Below are 6,000 nucleotides of genomic sequence, written 5' to 3'. Positions count from 1 at the left end.
GAAAAGGTTGTCGCTGAAAATGTTGTCGTTGAAAATGATGTCGTTGAAAATGTTCTCGCTGAAAAAGTTGTCGCTGAAAATGTTGTCGTTGAAAATGTTGTCGTTGAAAATGTTGTCGTTGAAAATGTTGTCGTTGAAAATGTTTTCCTTGAAAATTTTGTCGTTGAAAATGTTGTCGTTGAAAACGTTGTCGTTGAAAATGTTGTCGTTGAAAATGTTGTCGTTGAAAATTTTGTCGTTGAAAATGTTGTCGTTGGAAATGTTGTCAATGAAAATGTTGTCGTTGAAAATGTTGTCGTTGAAAATGTCGTCGTTGAAAATGTTTTCGCTGAAAATATTGTCGCTGAAAATGTTGTCGGTGAAAATGTTGTCGTTGAAAATATTGTCGTTGAAAATGTTGTCGTTGAAAATGTTGTCGTTGAAATTGTTGTCGTTGAAAATGTTGTCGGTGAAAAGGTTGTGGCTGAAAATGTTGTCGTTGAAAATGTTGTCGTTGAAAATGTTGTAGTTGAAAATGTTTTCGTTGAAAATGTTGTCGTTGAAAATGTTGTCGTTGAAAATGTTGTCGTTGAAAATGTTGTCGTTGAAAATGTTGCAGTTGAAAATGTTGTTGAAAATGGTGTCGTTGAAAATGTTGTCGTTGAAAATGTTGTCGTTGAAAATGTTGTCTTTGAAATAGTTGTCGTTTAAAATATCGTCGTTGAAAATGTTGTCGATGAAAATGTTGTCGTGAAAAATGTTGTAGTTGAAAATGTTGTCGTTGAAAATTTTGTCGTTGAAATTTTTATCGTTGAAAATGTTGCCGTTGAAAATGTTGTCGTTGAAAATGTTGTCGTTGAAAATGTTGTAAATGGAAATGTTGTCGTTAAAAATGTTGTCGTTGAAAGTGCTGTCGTTGAAAATGTTGTCGTTGAAAACGTTGTCGTTGAAAATGTTGTCGTTGAAAATGTTGTTGTTGAAAATGTTGTTGTTGAAAATGTTGTTGTTTTTGAAAATGTCGTTGTTGTCGAAAATGTTGTTGTTGTTGTTGTTACTGTTGTTTTTGTTGTTGTAGTTGAAATTGTTGTCGTTGAAAATATTGTCGTTGAAAATGTTGTCGTTGAAAATGTTGTCGTTGAAAATGTTGTCGTTGAAAATGTTGTCGCTGAAAATGTTGTCGTTGAAAATGTTGTCGTTGAAAATGTTGCCGTTGAAAATGTTGTTGAAAATGGTGTCGGTGAAAATGTTGTCGTTGAAAATGTTGTCTTTGAAATAGTTGTCGTTGAGAATGTTGTCGTTGAAAATGTTGTCGTTGAAAATGTTGTCGTTGAAAATGTTGTCGTTGAAAATGTTGTCGCTGAAAAAGTTGTCGCTGCAAATGTTGTCGTTCAAAATGTTGTCGTTGAAAATATTGTCGTTGAAAATGTTGTCGTTGAAAATGTTGTCGTTGAAAATGTTGTCGTTGAAAATGTTGTCGGTGAAAAGTTTGTCGTTGAAAATGTTGTCGTTGAAAATGTTGTCGTTGAAAATGTTCTCGCTGAAAATGTTGTCGCTGAAAATGTTGTCGTTGAAAATGTTGTCGTTGAAAATGTTGTCGTTGAAAATGTTTTCCTTGAAAATTTTGTCGTTGAAAATGTTGTCGTTGAAAACGTTGTCGTTGAAAATGTTGTCGTTGAAAATGTTGTCGTTGAAAATTTTGTCGTTGAAAATGTTGTCGTTGAAAATGTTGTCGTTGGAAATGTTGTCAATGAAAATGTTGTCGTTGAAAATGTTGTCGTTGAAAATGTCTTCGTTGAAAATGTTTTCGCTGAAAATGTTGTCGCTGAAAATGTTGTCGGTGAAAATGTTGTCGTTGAAAATATTGTCGTTGAAAATGTTGTCGTTGAAAATGTTGTCGTTGAAAATGTTGTCGCTGAAAATGTTGTCGCTGAAAATGTTGTCGTTTAAAATGTTGTCGTTGAAAATATTGTCGTTGAAAATGTTGTCGTTGAAAATGTTGTCGTTGAAAATGTTGTCGTTGAAAATGTTGTCGGTGAAAAGGTTGTCGCTGAAAATGTTGTCGTTGAAAATGTTGTCGTTGAAAATGTTGTAGTTGAAAATGTTGTCGTTGAAAATGTTGTCGTTGAAAATGTTGTCGTTGAAAATGTTGTAGTTGAAAATGTTGTCGTTGAAAATGTTGCAGTTGAAAATGTTGTTGAAAATGGTGTCGTTGAAAATGTTGTCGTTGAAAATAATGTCTTTGAAATAGTTGTCGTTTAAAATATTGTCGTTGAAAATGTTGTCGATGAAAATGTTGTCGTTGAAAATGTTGAAGTTGAAAATGTTGTCGTTGAAAATTTTGTCGTTGAAAATTTTATCGTTGAAAATGTTGCCATGGAAAATGTTGTCGTTGAAAATGTTGTCGTTGAAAATGTTGTAAATGGAAATGTTGTCGTTGAAAATGTTGTCGTTGAAAGGATTGTCGTTAAAAATGTTGTCGTTGAAAACGTTGTCGTTGAAAATAATGTCGTTGAAAATGTTGTTATTGAAAATGTTGTGTTTGAAAATGTTGTTGTTGTTGAAAATGTCGTTGTTGTCGAAAATGTTGTTGTTGTTGTTGTTGTTACTGTTGTTTTTGTTGTTGTAGTTGAAAATGTTGTCGTTGAAAATGTTGTCGTTGAAAATGTTGTCGTTGAAAATGTTGTCGTTGAAAATGTTGTCGTTGAAAATCTTGTCGTTGAAAATGTTGCCGTTGAAAATGTTTTTGAAAATGGTGTCGTTGAAAATGTTGTCGTTAAAAATGTTGTCGTTGAAAATGTTGTCGATGAAAATATTGTCGTTGAAAATGTTGTCGTGGAAAATGTTGTCGTTGAAAATGTTGTCGTTGAAAATGTTGTAGTTGAAAATGTTGTCGTTGAAAATGTTGTCGTTGAAAATGTTGTCGTTGAAAATGTTGTCGTTGAAAATGTTGTCGTTGAAAATGTTGTCGTTGAAAATGTTGTCGATGAAAATGTTGCCGTTGAAAATGTTGTTGAAAATGGTGTCGTTGAAAATGTTGTCGTTGAAAATGTTGTCTTTGAAATAGTTGTCGTTTAAAATATTGTCGTTGAAAATGTTGTCGATGAAAATGTTGTCGTTGAAAATGTTGTAGTTGAAAATATTGTCGTTGAAAGTGTTGTCGTTGAAAATGTTGTCGTTGAAAATGTTGTCGTTGAAAATGTTGTCGTTGAAAATGTTGCCGTTGAAAATGTTGTTGAAAATTTTGTCGTTGAAAATGTTGTCGTTGAAAATGTTGTCTTTGAAATAGTTGTCGTTGAGAATGTTGTCGTTCAAAATGTTGTCGTTGAAAATATTGTCGTTGAAAATGTTGTCGTTGAAAATGTTGTCGTTCAAAATGTTGTCGTTGAAAATGTTGTCGGTGAAAAAATTGTCGCTGAAAATGTTGTCGTCGAAAATGTTGTCGTTGAAAATGTTGTAGTTGAAAATGTTGTCGTTGAAAATGTTGTCGTTGAAAATGTTGTCGTTTGTAAATGTTGTCGTTGAAAACGTTGTCGTTGAAAATGTTTTCGTTTAAAATGTTGTCGTTGAATATGTTGTCTTTGAAAATGTTGTTGTTGTTGTTGTTGTTTTAGTTGTAGTTGTTGTTGTTGTTGTAGTAGTAGTAGTAGTAGTAGTAGTAGTTGTTGTTGTTGTTGTTGTTGTTGTCGCGTAAAATGTTGTCGTTGAAAATGTTGTCGTTGAAAATGTTGTCGTTGAAAATAATGTCGTTGAAAATGTTGTCGCTGAAAATGTTGTCGTTGAAAATGTTGTCGTTGAAAATGTTGTCGTTGAAAATGATGTCGTTGAAAATGTTGTCGTTGAAAATGTTGCCGTTGAAAATGTTGTCGATGAAAATGTTGTCGTTGAAAATGTTGTCGGTGAAAATGTTTTCGTTGAAAGTTTTGTCCATCAAAATGTTGTCGTTTAAAATGTTGTCTTTGAAAATGTTTTCGTTGAAAATGTTTTCCTTGATAATGTTGTCATTGATAAAGTTGTCGTTGAAAATGTTGTCGTTGAAAATGTTTTCGATGAAAATGTTGACGTTTAAAGTTTGTGTCGTTGAAAATATTGTCGTTGAAAATGTTGTTGTTGAAAATTTTGTAATTTGTAAATGTTGTCGTTGAAAATGTTGTCGTTGAAAATGTTGTCGTTGAAATTTATGTCGTTGAAAATGTTGTCGCTGAAAATGTTGTCATTGATAATGTTGTCGTTGAAAATGTTGTCGTTGAAAATGTTGTCGATGAAAATGTTGTCGCTGAAAATGTTGTCGTTGAAAATGTTGTCGTTGAAAATGTTCTCGCTGAAAATGTTGTCGCTGAATATGTTGTCGTTGAAAATAGTGTCGTTGAAAATATTGTTGTTGAAAATGTTGTCGTTGAAAATGTTTTCCTTGAAAATTTTGTCGTTGAAAATGGTGTCGTTGAAAATGTTGTCGTTGAAAATGTTGTCTTTGAAATAGTTGTCGTTGAGAATGTTGTCGTTGATAATGTTGTCGTTGAAAATGTTGTCGTTGAAAATGTTGTCGCTGAAAATGTTGTCGCTGAAAATGTTGTCGTTCAAAATGTTGTCGTTGAAAATATTGTCGTTGAAAATGTTGTCGTTGAAAATGTTTTCGTTGAAAATGTTGTCGTTGAAAATGTTGTCGGTGAAAAGGTTGTCGCTGAAAATGTTGTCGTTGAAAATGTTGTCGTTGAAAATGTTCTCGCTGAAAATGTTGTCGCTGAAAATGTTGTCGTTGAAAATATTGTTGTTGAAAATGTTGTCGTTGAAAATGTTTTCCTTGAAAATTTTGTCGTTGAAAATGTTGTCATTGAAAACGTTGTCGTTGAAAATGATGTCGTTGAAAATGTTGTCGTTGAAAATTTTGTCGTTTAAAATGTTGTCGTTGAAAATGTTGTCGTTGGAAATGTTTTCGTTTAAAATGTTGTCGTTGAATATGTTGTCTTTGAAAATGTTGTTGTTGTTGTTGTTGTTTTTGTTGTAGTTGTAGTTGTTGTTGTAGTAGTAGTAGTAGTAGTAGTAGAAGAAGTTGTTGTTGTTGTTGTTGTTGTTGTCGCGTAAAATGTTGTCGTTGAAAATGTTGTCGTTGAAAATGTTGTCGTTGAAAATAATGTCGTTGAAAATGTTGTCGCTGAAAATGTTGTCGTTGAAAATGTTGTCGTTGAAAATGTTGTCGTTGAAAATGATGTCGTTGAAAATGTTGTCGTTGAAAATGTTGCCGTTGAAAATGTTGTCGATGAAAATGTTGTCGTTGAAAATGTTGTCGGTGAAAATGTTTTCGTTGAAAGTTTTGTCCATCAAAATGTTGTCGTTTAAAATGTTGTCTTTGAAAATGTTTTCGTTGAAAATGTTTTCCTTGATAATGTTGTCATTGATAATGTTGTCGTTGAAAATGTTGTCGTTGAAAATGTTTTCGATGAAAATGTTGACGTTTAAAGTTTGTGTCGTTGAAAATATTGTCGTTGAAAATGTTGTTGTTGAAAATTTTGTAATTTGTAAATGTTGTCGTTGAAAATGTTGTCGTTGAAAATGTTGTCGTTGAAATTTATGTCGTTGAAAATGTTGTCGTTAAAAATGTTTTCGTTGAAAGTTTTGTCCATCAAAATGTTGTCGTTTAAAATGTTGTCTTTGAAAATGTTTTCGTTGAAAATGTTGTCGTTGAAAATGTTGTCGCTGAAAATGTTGTCGTTGAAAATGTTGTCGTTGAAAATGTTGTCGTTGAAAATGTTGCCGTTGAAAATGTTGTTGAAAATGTTGTCGTTGAAAATGTTGTCGTTGAAAATGTTAACGTTGAAAATGTTGTCGTTGAATATGTTGTCGTTGAAAATGTTGCAGTTGAAAATGTTGTTGAAAATGGTGTCGTTGAAAATGTTGTCGTTGAAAATGTTGTCGTTGAAAATGTTGTCTTTGAAATAGTTGTCGTTTAAAATATCATCGTTGAAAATGTTGTCGATGAAAATGTTGTCGTGAAAAATGTTGTAGTTGAAAATGTTGTCGTTGAAA

Source organism: Ischnura elegans, chromosome 5 (genome assembly GCF_921293095.1).
Source record: "Ischnura elegans chromosome 5, ioIscEleg1.1, whole genome shotgun sequence".
In the NCBI taxonomy this organism is placed as follows: domain Eukaryota; kingdom Metazoa; phylum Arthropoda; class Insecta; order Odonata; family Coenagrionidae; genus Ischnura; species Ischnura elegans.
This window is presented reverse-complemented; position numbering follows the sequence as displayed.